Source organism: Sphaeramia orbicularis, chromosome 12 (assembly GCF_902148855.1).
Source record: "Sphaeramia orbicularis chromosome 12, fSphaOr1.1, whole genome shotgun sequence".
Lineage (NCBI taxonomy): Eukaryota > Metazoa > Chordata > Actinopteri > Kurtiformes > Apogonidae > Sphaeramia > Sphaeramia orbicularis.
The window spans coordinates 60,004,222-60,026,426 of NC_043968.1; the positions used below are offsets into that span (position 1 = coordinate 60,004,222).

At 37.1% G+C, this 22,205-nt stretch overlaps 1 protein-coding gene and 1 long non-coding RNA gene across 3 annotated transcripts in view; one reads left to right on the forward strand and one right to left on the reverse strand.

Annotated features, from left to right (window-relative positions):
- The window catches only part of tmem178bb (transmembrane protein 178Bb), a 231,353-nt gene that overhangs the window by 13,391 nt on the left and 195,757 nt on the right, over positions 1-22,205 (reverse strand). The window lies entirely within an intron of this gene.
- Positions 1,339-21,650, forward strand: LOC115429286 (uncharacterized). Its single transcript, XR_003936757.1, has 3 exons — positions 1,339-1,352; positions 2,399-2,403; positions 21,527-21,650. It is a non-coding gene; the product is annotated as an uncharacterized LOC115429286 (long non-coding RNA).

Sequence of the window (22,205 nt, forward strand, 5' to 3'; positions counted from 1 at the left end):
ATTAAAGTTGAGGGGTTTTATATCAGAAACAGGGAAAACTAATAACTCAGTAAAATATATCATTAAATGAACATAAAACAAGCACCTAACACCTGTGATGTAGATGTTCATAAAAGCTCAGATTAAAAATGAGTTATTATATCAGAACACAGAAAACACAGAAAACTGAAGAAAAAGTGACTTTTTCACTCCAAGATATTAATAACTGAAAATAAATCCAGTGTCTCCATCCACTGTCATTGATCCAACTCTATGGGTTTTACTGGTGAATCAATGTTGTAGAGGATGACAGTGTTTCCATGGTAACTACGGAGCCTCTGAATGTCCAAATGGGTCATATCTGAAGACCATGAAAAGATGACAAACTGTATTTTACACCAATTATTTAAATGTATTGATAGGATTAATGGATCAATACGTATTAAACAGTTACATCAGTAGATGGTTTCTGTCGGCGATGGATATTTGGGTCTTTATGTGTTTAAGGTTCTGCATGTAATGCCAGTGAACACGATGGGTTACACACAAAACCTGGAGTGAGACCGCCGATTTATGAAAAACCTGGATGTTTGGATTAAAAAAAACTCTGCAATAGTCAAATTTAACATGTATTTATTTATAGCAGTATATGAGACCATTTCAAGCCATGTTTTCCAGATCAAATGCACTGACACCTATAGGTAGCTTTTCATGTCCCAATTCTGGTTCTTTTTTTTGGCCCCAATATTTTATTAAAAATTCATTAATTTTGGGATGGCTCAGAGCAAGAGTACAATTGTTTTTGTATTTATCTGAAGTCATCAATAGGTCCATCCTGGGGGGATATATGTCTAAATTTTTATTTTATAACTTTTTTTATTGGGTCTAAAAAAGCTAGCAAAGTGCCAGGTACCAAAATGAACCCAGTTTCATATGCCGCATTTCCACTATGTGGAACCAGCTCGACTCAGCTCAACTCGGCTCGGCTCGGCTCCACTCTGTATTCCTGGAGACCGTTTCCATTACTGGATACTACTGACTTTACAGTACCTGGACGTCATAGTGATGCGGCACGTTATTTCTGTGTTGTCTGCTCAGAGAGTTGCTGAAAACTCGCTCCTTGCATGTTGTCTCGTCTGAATTTTTACGTCGGCCACCAAACACTGAATCTCCTCGACCGACCATGGTGTAACCATGGTGGGCTGTTATCATGTGGATTAATGTACCGCTATATTTACTGTCCACTTCTGCATCTGTTTTTTGTAAAACAGCGGTTCACAGAGGAAACTGTCTGACCAGACAGTGGTCTGCAGTGTTATACGTCATGGTTTAGTATCGCTTGGAACCTCAGTGGAGGTGATACCAAAAAACTAGTACCTGGTACCAGATTCCAGGTCCTTTTTCGTAATGGAAATGCAAAAAGGCCGAGCTGAGTCAAGTCAAGCCGAGCCGATACCACGCAGTGGAAATGCGGCAAAAGTAGCACCCAAGTCCTATTTACTCTGGTGGGCCTTGAGGCAGGAGCTCAGTGCTCACACTAGTAGCTAAAAGGAGGTATTACAGCACTAGTTTTCTTGGTAATACAGTCCACTGACATCTTTTGCCATGTTTCCACTACATGGAACTAGCTCGACTTGACTCGGCTCAGCTCGACTCGGGTACCAGGTACTATTCCTGGAGACTGTTTCCATTACAGGATACTACCGACTTTAGAGTACCTTCACATCTTCCATGTCGTCTGCTCAGAGAGTTGCTGATAAACTCGCTCGTTGTGTGTTGTTTCGTCAAACTCATGCTGAATTTTTACATCGGCCACCACTGAATGTCTTCGACCGACCATGGTGTAGTTTTACAGGCTGTCATCATGTGGATTAACCAACCGCTATATTTACTGTCAACTTCCACTTCTGTTCTTTGTAAAACCGCAGGTCACAGAGACGACTCTCTGACCAATCAGTGGTCTGCAGTGTGTACACGTCATATTTTAGTATCCGTTCCCCAGTCTTGGAACCACGGCGGGGGTGATACCAAAAAACTAGTACTGGGTACCGGATTCCAGGTCCTTTTTCGTAATGGAAACGCAAAAAGGTCGAGCTGAGTCGAGTCGAGTCGAGTCGAGTTGAGCTGATACCACATAGTGGAAATATAGCATTTGACATAATGGTATAACTGTTCTGCCTAAATACTTTTATGATCATTTCAGCTGAATCTCATATACTACCTGTATGTTAATGTAATATTACCTGTAAGTATATGTAAATTGGTTGGCACCTGTTTCTGCCATGAAGTCAACTGAAGAGGTCTCTGGGATGAGAGATGAAACATTTTCAAAAGAGATAAACAAGTTCAGTTGAATTGAGAAGAACTACCAAGAAGAATGATGACCTGGGCAAATGAGAACCTGCACAGACATGTTGAGTCATGGTCAATTTGTGCCGTGAAAACAGTAGAGAGCTCCTGCTCCACTGATCTCTACTAGCTATTTTTCAGTCATCTGTGTCTGTTTCTGTCAACTCTCAGCTGTTTTCATCAGACACAGAGCAGCTTAGATTTCACTTCCACTGACTGTGACCCAACTACTGTCACACGAACACCGTAAGGCTCCATTCATATTACAACTCCGAGCGAGAGATGGATATTCGACTACACCAGAGGACCAACAGAGACAATATGCCATAGCTGGATATTTGATGTCTGCTTTCATTTGACTTGAAAAGAAGTGTGGGTCTGATCAGATTCAGCCTGACACTGTCCTTTGAAGATGTGGAATAAAAGCAAAGTGACATATTTCCACACATTTGGGAGAATTACTGGATTTTTCAGAAAAGCATGACATTTTTTGTAGGGGATATTGGATTTAAATCACCACATCATCCAGTTATTAACACTTACATCAGAGAAATAAAGTCTATGTTTAACCCATAAAGACCCAGTGGTACTTTTGTTCTCTATATTAAATCTTTCTTAAGTTATTTATCACCATTTATTGCATATTATCCTGTTTAGTTTGACTTTTTTCAGTGTAAATCATGTATTTTCCTATATTTAACTGACCGATCATATAGATTTTCATGAAAACTTAGAGTAAATTCAAAGGTTATTATATCAAAACAGAGAAAACTGAAGAAAAAGTGACTTTTTCAGTAAAGTATTATCATCAACTGAATGTCAAAATAAATATGTCTATCTACTGTCATTGATCCAACTCCATGGGTTTCACAGGTGAATCAATGTATTTAGAAGATGACGGTGTTTCCATGTTCACTACAGAGCCTCTGAACATCCAAATAGATCATATCTGATGACCATGAAAAGATGACAAACTGTATTTTACACCAATTATTTACATGTATTGATAGCATTAGTGGATCAACTGGTATTTAACAGATTAGATCAGTAGTTGGTTTTGGTCACCGGTGGCTGTTTGGGTCTTTATGGGTTAAGAGAAGTTCTATGCTGATACAGTATGTAAAGTGGAAACCCCAAAGAGTATATCAGATCCAATTGTAAACTTAAGCACATCCACCACAGCCATGCGGACCATGTAACATGTACCATATGAGCGCTGCCTGGCTCACACTGAGCCTCCACCTAATCCTCGGCTCGTGGGAGGACAGATTTCTGTCCCCTTTCATGCTCACGGCAGGCGGCCTCTGTTTTAACACATCATGCTTCTTTTACAGCATCTCCTCACACGCTGCTTATGCAATTATTGTCAGTGATTCTTTTATCGATCTTTGTCATACCTTCACACAGACCCTCTGGGACGCTCAGACATTATATCCTGTTATACACTCCTCCACCTTTTATCATTGTTCTCTGTCTTTTCTTTCATGTAAAGACAAGGCAAAAGTTTTGCGTAAATTTGCTTTTCTTTTTTATTTCCACTCTAGCATGATAATCCTATTTCCTACAGAGGATGTTTACGTGCTGCTAATCTGGAGCAGTTCAATTAGATTTACAGAAAATGTAATGCTGCCTGAATTCCATTTTAAAATTAAAATTAGGATAGTCGGAAAGTTGCAAAATGGTCATATATGTGCTAAAATGTTCACAGATTGTCTCTCAAAAATGTATTGCATATATGTTAACTTTATTTATTCTTTCACAGATGCTAGTGTTGTAGTCAAGACTGGCTTGACCGAGACTAAGACACTGCTGAGACCAGGGGGTATCAAGACCAGGACCATGACACACTAAGGCAAGACCACGACCAAAAAAAGACTAGAGTTAGAATCAACATGACATGATTACTCATATCAATTATAGAGCAAAAGGCATTGCTGTAATGTTCAATCAAATTCTTATCTTTTCTATTATATTGTCCTTATGTCTTGAAGAGGACATGTAATAAATAAAGATACTATTCCCTTATGATTTTGTACAAATTCCATCGAGGCCGCTATGTCCGAGACCAAGACAAGAAGGAGACCAAAGAGAGTCGAGTCCGTGATGAGACAGACCACAAAAACTTGGTCTCAAGACTGGTCTCGACACCTACATCACTAACAGATGCATTTGATGAAGTGTATATAAGATGGCCACAATATTTTCTTCCCAAAAAAGATATAATTAGGAACATTTCTGTTTTAAAATGTAAAACAATGACTAGTCTTATGATATGTACATAATGTGATCATGTATATATCTACATTATATTAAAAATTTCCAGTAATTCAGATAAATATGCATTAGAGTGCTGCAGTGATGGTGATAGGTAGGTTAGGTCAGAAGTTAACCAAAAAAAAAACAAACAAAAAAAAGCTAATGGTATTTTTCCCAACAGAAAATAATCAATAACTAATAATTTGGGTATTGTTTTCAAGTATTTTTCTGTTTTATAAAATCCACGGTGTTATCTCATCTAGTTAATAAAATCAATAAGCAAGAAAACGTTCAAAACACTATATGGCTGTTAATGGGTAACTAAAGATGTGAACTTGTTTGTTCCTGTTATCTTTTTACCTCCGCCAAGGAGGTTATGTTTTTGCCAGGGTTTGTTTGTTTGTCTGTCTGTTTGTTTGTTTGTTTTTTCTGTCCGTTAGTGTGCAACATAACTCAAAAAGTTATGGACAGATTTGGATGAAATTTTCAGGGTTTGTTGGAAATGGGATGAGGAAGAAATGATTAAATTTTGGTGGTGATCGGGGGTGGGGGGAAATTTTGGTGGTGATCGGGGTGGGGGGGCCCACGGGGGGGGCCACTGATCAGCCTTGGCGGAGGTCTGCGCTCTCCGAGTGCTTCTAGTTTTATTTTATGTTATTGTCTTATTGTAGCCCTAACCACAATCTTTCCCAATCCTAACCAAGCAGTTCTTGCAGCTAAACCAAAAGTTAGGACAGATTTGGATGAAATTTTCAGGGTTTGTTGGAAATGGGATGAGGAAGAAATGATTAAATTTTGGTGGTGATCGGGGGTGGGGGGGCCCACGAGGGGGGGCCACTGATTGTTAGTGTGCAACATAACTCAAAAAGTTACGGACAGATTTGGATGAAATTTTCAGGGTTTGTTGGAAATGGGATAAGGAAGAAATGATTAAATTTTGGTGGTGATCGGGGTGGGGGGGCCCACGGGGGGGGGCCACTGATCAGCCTTGGCGGAGGTCTGCGCTCTCCGAGTGCTTCTAGTTTTATTTTATGTTATTGTCTTATTGTAGCCCTAACCACAATCTTTCCCAATCCTAACCAAGCAGTTCTTGCAGCTAAACCAAAGCAAACCTTATCCATAACATCATCAAAGCCTTAAAACTGGAATTAGGTAGAATTTCTACTAACTCAACCAACGGTATTTTGTACATGTTGTTCTGAGAGTGAGCACTAATCAGCCTTTTCTGTCATTTTTCTATGAGGACACATTGGCAATAATGACAGAAAGCGCCTGCAAATACTTACTAAAATGACTGTTGAGGTGCATCTCGAGGTGAGGAGGATTTTTTTTTTTTTAAAATAGTCACTATCATATTCTGTTTTATTTTTACTGACTTGTGTGGCTTAAGGAGACACTTAACTGTTGAATTAGTAATGAAAACAATGGAGTTGCATCTCAAAGTTTCAGCTCAAGATTTAAAATATAATGGAGAAACAAAATGTTCATTTTTTACATTACTTTTGTCGGTGTACAAACATTATTTCTTCCAGCTAAATACACTCAACATGACAGTGTAACATCCCAAATGAGTAATTCTATTCTTGATACTTTTGGTACAACATTATTTTTCTTCTATGTTTATTTAAGGGCTGAATTGATTTGTAGGGTACAACGGCGTATTAGGGCCACATAAGAAAATAAAAATCCTAGTCACTACTTGAATAAAGTCGTAATATTTTGAGAATAAAGTCATAATATAATGAGAATAAAGTCGTAGTTTAAAAAAGATCATTATTTAACATAAATAATGTTGTACTTTCATGAGATTAAAGTCGTAATATTACGAGAATAAAACAGGTGGGAAAAATATCATCATTTCCGAGAATAAAGTCGTACCCACATAATGGAGAACTTGGAGCATTTTGTGAAGTTATGCTTTCATTTGGGGTTTGTCTGGTCCAACAGAAGTGAAAGTTGCTATAACTGGAAACTTTCAAAATATTACAACTTTAATCTCCTAAAAGTACATTATTTTTGTTAGATGACTTTTTTGAAAACGACAACTTTATTTTCAATATATTATGACTTTATTCTCAAAATATTATGACTTTATTCTTGTAGTGAAAAGCCTTTTTATTTTCTTTTGTAGCCCTAATATGTTATCGTAGTAACACTTTACTTTTATTGATGCTATTTCAACACTTAAGGACCTGAATAGAAAGCGTCCACCATTGGGTCTAATGGTGCTAAATGCAGGCTGTTCCCTCTAACTCTGTGCTAAAGGAACATACTGTACATTCAGGCAGATGTATGAGTATTGTACGAGCTGATGCAGCTGAGTCTGCCGTGTCCATTTCTGACATAAACAGATGTTTGTGTCCATCTTGATGTGAAAGGAACTGAAGTGGAACTCCCTGTCAAGAAGCCTGTCACTCACATACTGTAAGTGGCTTGACCTCTGACCTCTACCGTGGAGCAAGCATGAAGTCTGTGGAAGATGTTTGAGAGAAATGATACTGAAATAATCCTGATCCAGTCAGTAGAACATTCACATTTTATCGACTCTACCACTTAGAGCACATTTAGACATTTTTCTCCTCAATAAACCTATTTAATAATCATTATAGCTTTCTTTTTTGCTGTCAAATTTAATGTATAATTTTCCTACTTTAAGCAGGGTTAATTGAAGCTTTGTGCATTCCATCTCTACATGTTTAATATTCTGTCTGAAATATCATGTGGGTCATTGTATTTTCTAAAAAAGTGAAAAATTAGGGAGACTGCTGAGGTAATGTATTCTTTAAATTATTTTAATTTAGACTTTAGAAAATTCTGTCACTGTTTTCTGCTATGATTTTATGTATCTTGTACTCTCTTCTAAATATATGTTTTTCAATACTCTGATCTTTAATTTTTAGGCAATATTTTTTTTTTTTGTTTCCAGATATTACCTCTGGATGTTACATTTATGTAAAGAACATTGAAATCTGATCAAAATGCACCATATAAGATAAACCAAATAGCTGTTTGCAAGATGTGTAGCTGATTATCAGTCACAGTCATGCAAATGTTCATATTTTGATTACTGGCAGTGCACTGGATGAGGTCCTTCAATAAGCTAAGGTTCTTGGTAGAAACAAATATGTACAACCATGTATCATAAGCACATAACTGCTATGACATGTTGTTTTAGTGAATTATGGACCCAAAGGGAAGCACTTACAATCTTAACAGTAGTGGGTTGAGACTTGACCCTTGAGGCACTCCATATGAGACACTGACTTTATCTGATTCAAAGGTTATAATATAAACTGAGAAATATAAGATGAGACACATAATATAAGATAAAGTGCAAGGCTTTGAAGAGGACTTTTACAGTAAACCGTATTGAAGATAGCTCTGAGGTCAACATGTACAAGAACAGAGGCTTCATGGTTGTCTGAGCTAATTTTCTAATCATTGACAGCTCTGACTGAGGCTTTTTCTGTACTTCATGAACTCTGAAACCAGACTAATAGACTTCTGTTAACAAGCTGTTATAACATACTGTATATACTTGCAGGTGTGTAACCTTCTTAGGTATTTTTTCAACCAACTGATGATCTGATATAAAAGGATGGAGATTACTCTTTTTCACCCGAGCATGTTTGAAGATGGAGGATTCCAGAGGGAGCAGAAAGGAAGCTTTAGCAAAATCAAGAACATGATTGACCAGATACCTACAATCATTTATGAATAACTCAGTAGTTGAAGAAGATGGCTGAAGGAATGAAATAGGAAGATCATGCTTAACACCACTGATGGAAAAATGTAAAAAAAAAAATAAAAAAAATAAAAAAAAAAGGGAAAAAAAAGGTATTTTGGTGCAAAAAATAAATAAATAAATAAATAAATAAATAAATAAATAAATAAAAACACAAACTCAAAATGACACAACTGGCTCCTGTCATTTTTCCATATTTTGATGATATAAATGATATGTCAGGACATCATTACTCAGAATAAGCACTACTGCATCGTAAAGAGAATACGAACTTTCATTAGTCATCATGTACAGCTTCGTAGGACTATTGTAAACATCAATATTGTATGCACATATACATGCACTTAAAGACAGAGAAATATATTTGTGATGACTTCCAAATGATTTTTTCCCTATATTTAACCTTTCCCAAGTGATTTATCACTGTTTATTATTTTATCCTTTACCTCTTTTTATTGTAAGGCTACACTTAATTTACTATAGATGTTCATAAAAGCTCACAAAGAAGTTAATTCAACGATTATTATATCAAGACAGAGTAAACTGAAAAAAATGTGACTATTTCAACAAAACATATAATTAATTTAATGTAAAAACAAGTGTCTGCCATCACTGTTACATGGGTTTTATTGGTGAATCAATACTGCAGAAGACTGTGGTGTTCTGCATACCATAGCTATGCAGATGGCATACAGATCTATATCACAATGTCACCTGGAAACCAAGGCCCTGTACAGGCTCTGGGTAAATGCATTGAGGAGATTAATGACTGGATGTGCCACAACTTTCTTCAGCTGAACAAAAACAAAACTGAGGGAATTGTCTTTGGAGTCAAAGAGAAACGATTGCAGGTCACCACAGAGTTTCAGTCTATAGACCTAAAAACCACCAACCAGGCCAGAAATCTGGGTGTAGTGATGGACTCAGACCTAAATTTTGAAAAACACATCAAGACAGTCAGAAAATCAGCCTACTATCACCTTAAGAACATATCAAGGATAAAAGGTCTGATGTCTCAGCAGGACCTGGAAAAACTAGTCCATGCATTCATCTTCAGTCGGCTTGATTATTGCAACAGTGTCTTTCCAGGTCTACCTAAAAATCCATTAGACAACTGCGGCTCATTCAGAACTCTGCTGCTAGAGTCCTCACTAAGACCAGAAAAGTGGACCACATTAGTCCAACTCTGAGGTCCTTACACTTGCTACCTGTTCATCAGAGGATAGACTTTAAAGTTCTGTTGCTGGTCTATAAAGCTCTGAATGGTTTAGGACCAAAATACATCAGTGACCTCCTGACTCAGTATGAACCCACCAGATCCCTCAGGTCATCTGGATCTGGTCTGTTGTCAGTTCCCATAGTCAGAACCAGACATGGAGAAGCTGCGTTCAGCTTCTATGCTCCACATGTCTGGAACAAACATCCAGAAAACCTCAGATCAGCTGAAACACTCAGTTTATTTAAATCCAGGTTATAGACCCACCTGTTCTCAGCTGTATTTGAATAGAGTTTATATTCTTTAAAGCTTATAGTTTTTATCTTTTTTATCTGCTTATCTGTTTTATCTATTTATAAGTAAAGTAAAGTAAAGTAAATTTTATTTATAGAGCACTTTTCACAGACAGAGTCACAAAGTGCTTTATCAATTCAAATCAGAATCAAATTAAGTTTACAGAGACCCAACAGAATCCTTCAGGAGCAAACACTTGTGATTGGTGACAGTGGCGAGGAAAAACTTCCCTTTAACAGCAGAAACCTCGAGCAGACCCAGACTCCTGAAGGATGGCTGTCTGCCTTGACCAGTTGGGGTTAAAGAGAGAGAGAGAGAGTAAAGGAGGAGAAAAGAGAGAGCGATAGAGATATAGAGAGACTGGGGGGGGGGGGGGTGACACATGGAGTATGTTATGATGAATACATAGAGTGTAATCAGTTTGTGGTGGTCCTGGGTCAGGTGGGAGACTAAAAAGCCTTTTTGAACAGGAGGGTTTTGAGGTGTTTCTTAAAGTTCTCTACAGAGTCCATGGACCGTAGGTGTAGAGGCAGGTCATTCCATAGACGTGGTGCCACAGCTTTAAAAGACCTGTCACCGCGTGTGCTAAAACAGGTGTGTGGAACCATCAGCAGGTGCTGTCCTGAAGACCTCCAGCTACGAGTCGAGCTGTAGGGCTGGATCAGGGAAGCAATGTATGCAGGGGCCTGGCCATGTAGGGCCCGGAAAGTTAGCACAAGAATTTTGAAATGAAGACAATATAGAACAGGGAGCCAGTGGAGAGATTTAAGGATGGGAGTGATGTGGGTTCTCCTGTTTGCGCGGGTCAGGAGCCTGGCAGCAGAGTTCTGGACAAACTGTAGACGGGCCAGCTCCTTCTTGTTTAAGCATGTAAACAGGCTGTTGCAGTAGTCTAAGCGAGAAGATACAAAAGCGTGAACGATCATCTCGAGCTCATTTGTGGACACCATAGATCTGAGTTTGGAGATGTTGCGTAGGTGGAAGAAACAGTTTCTGACTAGGTGTTTGGAGTAGAATTCTAAAGACATGTCCTGGTCAAAGATGACACCCAGATTCCTCAGTTTGGTCTTTACCGAGGAACTCAGGTCTCCAAGGTGATGTTTGATCCCTGGGATTGCACTATCCGGGGCAATGATGAGGGTCTCAGTTTTGCTGGAGTTCAGCTGGAAGCTGTTATCATTTAGCCACTGCTTCAGCTCTATTTATCTGATTTTGTTTTGTTTGTTTGTTTTTCTCATGCCTATACTGTTTATTGCTTCTGCTGTAATGCTTTTAATGTTTTATGTAAAGCACTTTGAATTGTCTTGTACATGAAATGTGCTATAGAAATAAACCTGCCTTCCCTTGCCTTGCCTTGGTGTTTTCATGTTCACTACGGACCCTCTGAATGTCCAAAGGGGTCTTATTTAAAAGCTGAGAAATGGCATTTTATCTGACTCATTTCAATATATTGATATTATATATTATTATAAATTATTATATTGATAGGAATAGTGGTTCAGAAGTTCTTTATAATTCTAGATCCGAAGGTGCTTTTTGGTTGGTGGTGGCTGTTTAGGTCTTTGTGTGTTAAACAGCAGGGATTTAACACTGACTTTATATCCATTTACTGTTAATGGTCAGCTCTTTTATTCAAGTGTCTCCATGGAGATAAGGTGGATTTACAAGGCAATTACTTTGCATTCACTAAACCAGGGGTGTCAAACTCATTTTAGTTCAGGGGCCAGATTCAGCTAAATTTGATCTGAAGTGGGCCGAACCAGTAAAATAATAACATAATAATATATAAATACTAAACTTTTCACTATGTTTTAGAGTGAAAAAAGTAAATTTACATTATGAAAAGGTTTATATCTACAAACTATCCTTTCAAAAGATGTGAATAACATGAACAAACTGAAAAAATAAGTACAATTTTAACAATATTCTGCCTCAGTTTATCATTTACACATGTACATTATAACTTACAGATCACAGTGAATCCACAAAGACAAAAACATTTGGAAACAGGCAGAATATTGGTAAAATCGTACTTACTTCTCTTAACACATTTCAGGTTGTTCACATTTTTTGCAAAATTCTACTTTGTTTTAGTGTAAATACATGAAAATATTTACATTTACAAAGAGAAACATTTGAAGTTGTCATTTTTATCTTATTATGATTGTATTTTACTGGTCTGACCCACTTGAGATTGAATTGGTCTGAACGTGGAACATGAACTAAAACGATTGTTAATATCTTCAGTGTAATTTTTACATTTCAGAAATTCGTCCCAAGGGCCGGACTGGACCCTTTGGCGAGCCGGATTTGGCCCTTGGGCCGCATGTTTGACACCTGTGCACTAAACATATGGTACGATTTGACACTCGACAAAATATGGAGTTAGTTGTCCAAACCTGCATCTGCTTTATAAGCTTTAACACAATGCTAAAGGGTTCATCGTCTGCAGATGTAGGTCAGGTTGAGGGGCTGCTTCTTTAGCGTGCCCTCCCTACACACCCTGACCATCCTTCTGTCAGGTCACATCAGCCTTCAGCATCCTCACTATGATGAAACACATCCTGCAGGTCACTGTGGAACTTCAGGAGTTAAACCACAGTGGCTTTCCTCTAGAAGAAGTGCCCCATGGGTAACAATGTCCTATGATTCCACAGCTCAGTACAGTAGTTCCTGCATGAATACACATGTTCATCATACCCCGCCTCCAGCCACCAGGGAGCATTAGCAATCTGAAAAACATACAATGTACAGTAAGGAATAAACTCTGCAACACTGTGATTAATAAATGACAGATGCAGCAGCAGGTATAAAAATAGGTGGGTGGATGATGAAAAAATGCCTTTCATAGAGTTAATAACACACTATTGTGTATTATGTAGCTATTGTGAATAAACATCATCCTCCCTGGTGTGAACGTTTGGCTGCAGATTATTAATTCATGTTTGGCTGTGCTCTATAGCATTTTCCTTGCTGGTTTTCTATATTTCACTGTAGCCTATTCACACAGGAAAGGACTTGAACTGAATTTTGATTAAAGCCGGTGGTGGGTGGTACAGTGTTACAGCATTCACCATTATTATCTCACAGCAAGAAATTCCTGGGTTCAAACCTATCTCCCCTCTTTGTGTGGAGTTTGCATGTTCTCTCTGTGTCTACAGGTACTTCAGGCCTCCCCTCCTGAGGCTTTAACAGTTAGTGCTTAGATCACAGGTGTCAAACATGTGGCCTGGGGGCCAAATCCGGCCCGCCAAAGGGTCCAATCTGGCCCTTGGGATGACTTTGTGAAATGCAAAAATTACACTAAGATATTAACAATCCTTTTAGTTCAGGTTCCACATTCAGACCAATTCAATCTCAAGTGGGCAGGACCAGTAAAATACTATCATAATAACATATAAATAATGACAACTCCAAATGTTTCTCTTTGTAAATGTAAAAAAAAGATGTCGAAGAGTATTTTCATTAAAATAGGGTAAAGTATTTGTTAGATTACAGGGCAATGCGAACACTGTATTGTGCATTTATTTTGCCATATATTAGCTACTATGTGGAAGTCTGGGGTAATACATATAAGAGCAACACAAAGCCATTGTATCTCCTACAGAAGAGAGCTATCAGGATTATCCATAAAGCAGATTATCAGGAACACACTCATACATTATTTATTGATTCTGGATTATTGAAATGGCAGGAGCTAGTTAAGTTACAGACATTACTTGTTATGTTCAAGGCCAAAAGTAAAGCACTACCAGCTAAATTACAAGAACTGTTTGTCTTCACTTCAGAGAATGAAGAGCATAGAAGGAAAGGTCATTTCAAACACCAGTGTGCACGGACAACTTTGAAGCAGATGTGTGTATCAGTGGCTGGTGTTAAACTCTGGAATTCTCTTTATAATGAGTTGAAGGACTGTAAAAACATATTCCAACTGAAAAAAGTGTATAAAGAAAGAAGAATGAGATTATATGAACAGTTATAAGTTTTACATTTGGCTTCGTATTTGTTTTGTATTTTGTGACATATTTATTTACTTGCTTTGGACTGGTTAAATGTTTTTGCATCATTTCATCAGGTTTATATTTACCTATGTTTTGTACTTTCTGGATATGTAGTTTTGCACTTGGTTTTGTATTCATTTGGTACTATCTTTGGATGTATTTCATTGGTTTGTCTGACTTTATACAGTATGATTTTATAGCTAGTTGTGTATGGCTAACCATTAAGGTTATTATTATTTAGAAGGGGGCAGGAAATATACGATTTTCTTCGTCCTGCTCCTTTTCAAGCATGGGTGTGTACGTGTTTGTTTACTTGATGATTATTGAATGTTACTGATGAAATGCACAACCATGAACTAACTAACTAACTAACTAACTAACTAACTAACTAACTAACTAAATAAATAAATAAATAAATAAATAAATATTTTCATGTATCTACACTAAAACAAAGTATAATTTCACAAAAAATGTGAATAACCTGAACAAATATGAACTACCTGAAATGTCTTAAGAGAAATAAATACAATTTTAACAATGTTCTGCCTGTTACTAAAAATTTTGTGTCTTTGTAGATCCAGTGTGATCTGTAAGTTATGATGTACATGTGTAAATGTTAAACTGAGGCATAAAATTGTTAAAATTACACTTATTTTTTCAGTTTGTTCATGTTATTAACATCTTTTGAAAGGATAGTTTGTAGATGTAAACCTTTTCATAATGTAAATTTACTTTTTTCGCTCTCAAACAGATAAAAGTTTGGAGTTAACCTTATTTATATATTATTATGTTATTATTTTACTGGTTGGGCCCACTTCAGATCAAATTTAACTGAATGTGGCCCCTGAACTAAAATGAGTTTGACACCTCTGGCTTAGATAATGTCTGTGGATTTCTACAGTATTTGAGAGCCAATTATAGGTACTTATGTATATAAATGAATTGCATGAATAGTGAAGTTCTTCATGATTTCTTAGGCATATGGTATGTAAACTCAGGATAGATGACTTTCAAATATATGTATTAAAACATGCACCCTCCCTACTAATGTCATGCACTAGGTTACTACTGTTGGTTGGTATTTAGCGCTTCTGTGCCATAGCTAGAGGGTTTCAAGTTTGATTCCCAGTTGGACCAGTGCTGTGTAGATTTTCTCTGGGTTCTCCCACCATCACAGAGTTGGTTTGCGAGCACCTTCCTAATGTGCTAAGTGGTTTATTAGCACTGTTTTAGGATGAGTAAAATGGACAGAATGAATTTCCCTTCCTCTAAAACCTGAGTTAACACTTCTGGGCACAGTCAGTGGACAATGTTAGATGGAAAAAAAAAATATTAAGATAGATTTATTTTGTCATTTGTAGCTGATACATAACTGCTTGGGAGTCTTAAAACCAACTTTACTGTTTCTAAATGATGTCTGCAACAAAAAAAAAAAAAAAAAAGAGACGATTGATTTTCATTCTTTTAAAAGACTATATTTGACGTGCACATTTACATTTTTTGTCTCATACTTTACTTCAAAGGATAGAGTTCCAAATCTCACTCCTGGTCTACAAAGCACTGAATGGCCTTTTACCCAAATACATCCTAGATTTATTGTTTCCCGATGAAACCTCCAGACCCCTGAGGTCATCAGGGACAGGTTTACTGTGTGTTCCCAAAATCAAAACCAAACACAGTGAAGCACCATTCAGTTCTTGTGCTCCTCACCTGTGGAACAAACTTCTGAATACCTGAGGTCTGCTCAAACTGTCAGCTCATTTAAATCAGGCCTGAAAACATTATTGTTTACTGCAGCTTTCTTTTAAACTTTTAAATAATGTCTTTTAAATGCACTTTAAAATCACATTCTATTGCTGATGATTTTAATGTTTATTCTAATTTTAATGTTTATATATTTTAACACTTTCTCTCATCTTAAATGTATTTTTATGCCTCTCCTGTGATGCTTTTATGTTTTATGCAAAGCTCTTTGAATTATCCTGTACATGAAATGTGCTATACAAATAAACTTGCCTTGCCCAAGAGAGTACTGGTTTATATGTCAACCTTAATGATTCTAAGTTTTAAACATCATTTATACTTATTCACTCTAAGCATGATATTAGGATAATATTAAATAATTTGTGTTTGACAGATCATTTTGATAACCAGCCTGGAGGACTTGAGAGTTTACCCTACGTAACTATAATCACTTTACCCTACATAACCAGACTTCCCTTCATATTGTTATTCCCCCAATCCTAGACAGATTAATTTTTTTTAACCAAAATTGCAAGAGTTTGATATATTAATGAGCTTCCAGGAGTTACAGCAATTTTTTTTCATACAGAAGAAACATTTCTTTAAATATCTCCAACTTAGAAGCTTTATAAGATCAAATCAAAACAATGTAACAACTAAACCTGCTCAGTCATCATTGGAAAAACATATGGTAATAAACAGTCAAAAGAGGGGTTTAATATCTCAGTTTTATAATTTACTAATGTCTCATGTATCTGAGGACTCATATGGCAGACTTGCAGCTTGGAGGGATGATTTATCACTGCAGTTAACAGAGGAAGATTGGCAGTCTGCATGTGCTTTTGTACACTCCAATTCCATTAATACACGCCTTCGATTAATCCAGTTTAAATGGTTGATGCGAGTTTATATTACGCCAGTAGATCTCAACCGATATAATAAGAATATACCTGATGTATGCTCCAAATGTTCAGAATGCAAAGGAACACTGGTTTACTGTATGTGGTACTGTCAACAAACTGCATTGTTCTGGAGGGAAATCAGGGAAATAATTGAAAAAATTATTTCTAAACAAGTCATGTTAGACCCAAAGTTATTTCTGTTTGGCATATATCCAAAAAAACATAAATATACAACAAATGAATGGATTTTTAAAGACTTCAGTCAACTTATTGCTAAAAAATGTGTTTCATTATTTTGGAAAAGAACTCATAAACCAACTGTTAGTCAGTGGATACGGCAGATGCTTTCTACCCTTCCACTAGAAAAAAAATCCTATATTCTTAAGGGCAAACAGGAGTCATTTGAACGTGTTTGGAATCCTTTCGTTGTGTATGCTAAGAATCTAAATTAATTGTAGGACTATGCAAACAGTTGAAAAAGTTACCACTGTGGCTTCTAAGGGTGGATGCTCAGATTTCTGTGTTTTGAATATTTTTTTTCCTTTTTTTAAAAAAACATAATAATGTTTGTGATTGTAGTCAACAGGTTGCATGGATCTGATATATGCACTGTTTGTTGTATGTTTGTTAAAATGATAAAAATTTAAATAAAAACATTTGGCAAAAACTTGCAGTCAAAGTTGCAGTCAACAATATACCCGACACTGTGATAATGTTAATTTTGGCAACTTCAAGTGAAAACAACAACTTTTGATAAGCTGATATATGTTGCCAATTTTTGATGTAGTTTTTTTTTTTACCCTACGTAACCGAGATGTTTTTCACAAAGATTTCAGTGAAAATGGCTGAAATTGACAAATGTCTTTGCATGGCCTCAAAGTACTAGAAAAATCCTTTCCATCCATGTATTACACTTATATACCAGGTAAATATAGGCCGACTCATTATCATCTGAACAATTTTTTGACCCTATGTAACCACTTGACCATGTCCTTCCCTGGATTTACCTATGACGAAAAGTATATATTTGCAGCATGATGTAACTTCTTCTACTCAGACATGAAAGTAGACTGCAACTGCAATTTAAAGTAGATTTAGACAGTTATTTTGATGATCATTTTTACTTCTAATCAACGCTGCCAGCTTGTGTTAGGTCCATGAATGATCCATTCGTTTAGGTTTGGGATAGGGATTTAATTCAAGCTTCTGGTGCAAACTCTCTTCTTCTGCAGAAATATCACCTGCACTTTCAGACCTGGTGAGTGCAGATCCTGAACACACTGAATTCCCTTTTTGGTCTATCCTCTGATCTGTCTAATTTGATCTAATACAATAAACACAGAAGATTGTGATCCACAGACAAACACCAGACAGAGGACAGTTTTGCTGGCCTTGCACTCTGTAGTTGAGGTTAACAGCAAGAATGTTTGGAACAGTATTGACCCTTTGCACGTTACGTCATGCTCTGTTCACGCCGCAAACAAGTGCCATGACGGTCGGTGGAAGTGCCGGACTGCACACTGAACGGCAAACCGGCAAATATAGAATTTGATGTGAACATTCTCATTTTTGTTCATTTTTTAACCCTGCTTTACACGTACAGTGGTCGCACACAACAGTTCCATCCTTCTTCACAGACACCCATGGTTTCAGCTGGGTTGCAGACAGAACCTGGCTCTGATGGACCTGATATTACAGAGAGAGCAGGCTCTGTTTGTGTCCATAGCATATTAGCTCCACCTAGCTAGATGGCTAGACTGGGTTAACTACTATGAGCCACTATGTTCCAGTGGCTGTCACAAGTAGCCTTCAATATTAGCTCTGTTGTTGTAGTGGCTGCCTTTTTTTTTTTTTTTACCAGCTACACTATGTTACATGTCCTACTGTTATTTTCATTATGCTGTGCTATATGTTCTAGTGGTGGAACTGTACATATTACTGTGTGTAGATAGTAGAAAGGCAGCCACTTCAACAACAAAGCTAATATTGTAGACTACTTATGACAGCCAATAACATTATTACACAGTGTTAGTTCATTAGAGCCACTTTTGGTTACAGTCTATTTGAGTTTGGATGGCATGCTGGGGGAAACATGTCAAAAACATACACAGCTAGCTAGCTAAAATTAGCTGTATCTTTCCTTTACCATTATGAGATACATTCCTCTGCTGTGAGCGCAGTACAGCGACTCTGTAATCTAACCTGACACTAAGAACTGGGATCATCCAGACTTTTGTATGCTTTTAGATCAGCACCTGGGTATGGGGACGCTCCATTTATAACAGAATGGTACAGATTGTCTGCTTTAAACTCTGGTAGACTGGAGGATTTTGCTAAATCTGTAAACACATCAGGAGGGAGAAGGGTTGGTAGCTAGCCCTGCTATCGCTAGCTGCTCCAAATAGCGTTCTTTCTGCCGTCCAGTAAGGTGAGTCACTTCGCAGCACAGCTCCAAAACTTTACCCAGATAGCAAATATTTTGGCAGTATTATGGCATACATTTGGCATTTTTGACTTTCTTTTGGCATTATGAAAACCTTTAGGCTTAACTGTGGTATGATTAAGGTTATCCATAATAGATATGGAGGCACCAGCAATATATGGCTGAGTTATGGCATATGTGTGGTTAACCAAAAGACTGGGCAAAGAGGATCAAGTATAGAGATGGTATGGCATGTTTTGGCCACTTTTTGGCTGGATTATGAGGATTTAGGGCTTTTCTGGGACAATTATGGCTATATTTTGGAAGTCCGCAATTAGTTTTGGGTGAATTTTGGCTTCCTTCTGGTTTGATTTTGGCTTGCCTATTTTGGGCCATTTAGGGCCCATACATCTGCCCAGAACTTTGCCACATGGCATGCCAGTTTTGGGCCAGATTTAAGCCATAATGATTTTGCTGTCTGGGTATTTTCAGTGCTGGTAGTCATAATCCATCGCTCATTCATTTGTTTGTTTGTTTGTTGTGTTGCTTTTGCCGTCCACCATGGCGCTGCACCCCTAGTCATGTGATAACTGTGACGTCGGTGCAAAGGGTCAATAACTCAGCTTTATTTGAGCTCAGGAGAAAACCAGACTGACGACCGAAGGGCTGCATGCACCTGACAAGAGAAACTTTCACTGTCTCTTCATTATTCAGTTTAACAGTGTGTTCATAAGAGCAGCTTTCAGTATCTGTCCTGTCAGCATCATTTGATTGTTATGCGGTTCCTAATGGATGCTGTAATAGGCTGTGTAGATACTAGCAGACAGACACTGTTAATGAATAATTCCACTCCTAATTAAGTACTAATGCAGAAGGTAGTGAGTCTCTGATGTTGTAGTGGTGGTGGTTCACCTTTTATTGAACTGTTATGATGATCTTCTGCTGAGAGAGCTCCCTGAAGAGGTATTCATTGTTCTTGAACTAAGTACCACAAACTAAGTATAGTAACTCATCAGTGCAATGACAGAGGCCTGGTTTCAGACCCACTGCCTCAGGTCTGGGACCAGTAAATACACATGGAAGGTTCTCAAAGTCAGTGAAGGATCATGACTTCCAGAAACAACCTCTAGTACTGTGTTCTTTGTCTTCTAAGATAAGATAAGATACTTTATTGTCATTACACAAAAAGTACAATGAAATTTAAGTGCACTATCAGGATGCAGACTCATAAATAGTAATAGTAATAAATAGCAATAATAACTATAAAAATATATAATAAAAATAAAATATGCATCACTTACATATCAACATCCATTCATTCATTTCCTCACATATTAACCTCCTTCATTTATCACACAGCAATACATGTGAGGTGGATGCAGCCTGTTCCCATGTAACTTTGAGAAAATGGAGTGAAATGATTTTAATTTCTTTCTTTTCTTTTCTTTTTTATTTTTATTTATTTATTTTTACATTTGGACTAACTGTACTGTGGGAGGCAGAAATTGTTCAGCTGGCAGGATACAAACAATGTACAAAATATGAGCAGACCATCATAAACTACTACAATAAGCAATAGATTATACTTAAATGGTATTTGAACCAGTTTGTTTGAGATTATGCACAGGCTGTGTTTCTACTCAGAAAACTGGTTCCAATGCTTTACTGGTCTACAACCAAGAACCCCTTATGTCGCTTATGCTTAAAAGTTTTTGGCAACCATCTTTAAAAAGACCAGAGTAGAGCTTCAGTGTGGACGAGAAAGAGTCTGTAGAGGAGATTTAGTATTTCCTTGCACTGACAGAAATTAAAAAGGACTTGTGGAGATAAGGTAATGTTGACAGTTGGAAAGCCTCTTAACATAAACCAGGTCACTGCTTAAGTCTGTTTGAAGTGATGAGGTTTAGAAGAAAAGTACAGAAATATGGTACTATTCAAGATGGTAAAATGTCCATTTTTGTTAAAACTCAGATCTTTGATGGATCTATGCAAAGACACCTCTGTAAATGGACAAAACTGGATCCAGAAATGCCCCAAATCCATATACCAATCCGTCAAGTGTATGTAAATATCCTCAGATTTCATACACTAAAGATCTTGTGTCAGGTTTTTTCCACATAATCAGCACATCATTAATGTTTTCCACTTAGAGATATTGGACACAAATTTGGCAAAACTAGATCCCAGGTATATTTGTGCATTCTTTAACATCTTGAAAAATCTTAATACTAGAGAACTGGAAATAGTTTTTTGGAAATTGAACAGTTTAATCTTGCAGTGTATATGAAAATTATTGTGCATTGTTTATAAAGCAATGTAAGCTTAGTTTTTCATCTCTTACCTTCTCAACAGCTAATTCTTTTTGACTCTTCATTTAGTTTGTTGTACTTTACAAACCAGATTTAATAACATGTTCTGTAAGTTTTAACTGCTTTGTAAGAGCTATTAAAAAGGCCAAAAGCCATGATGACTATCACAACTCACAGACAAAAAAAAAAAAAAAAAAAAACTTCAGAAACTAGAAGAAACAGGAACTTTCAAATGAAGTCTATTACTTTAATATTTACCTACAGGTTTTCTGTTATAAGTCTAAGTCTGTAAAGAGAAGATGCTAAGTAGATGGTAAATGGTTGGTACTTATATAACGCTTTTCCACACTTTTATGGTGTCAAAAGCGCTTTACAAAGCCTCACATTCACCCATTCACACACACAATCATACACCAGTAGGCGGCTGCTGCCATGCAAGGCGTCCCTTTGTCGTTGGACCACCCGCTCCACTAGCTGAGCCACAGCCGCCCATTTCAAAGTGTCAGTGTGACTCAAGACCTGAACTGAGACCAAGACCAACATAGGGTGAGATGACGTCAAGACTGAGACCAGACCCTTAACTAACAAAGCCAGCACAGCAAGCAAGTATATTACAACAAATACTACACTGCTAAAATTTACTTAGAGGTCTTATTTCTGTCTTTGTGCATTAGAAATCAATATAAGTGAATCCCCAAAGGAACTGTGTGTTGGTAAATGCAGTTATGCAAATTTACAGGATTTCAGTTCTGTTGCAACATGTTGATGGTCATATGAACTATGTTTTCAGGTCAAAAATGTCCAATTTCATCACAATTAATGCTATATTTTCATGTCACAAATGGCCAAGTTATATTTTAACTGAATTTACCTGAAAAACAAATATTCTATTCTTTTAGATTCCCCAGTTTTTCTTACAAGATTATATACTACATATCACGTTTTATTTTTACAGGTTGTAATATGGAGTATGGTGCTGATCCATCCTG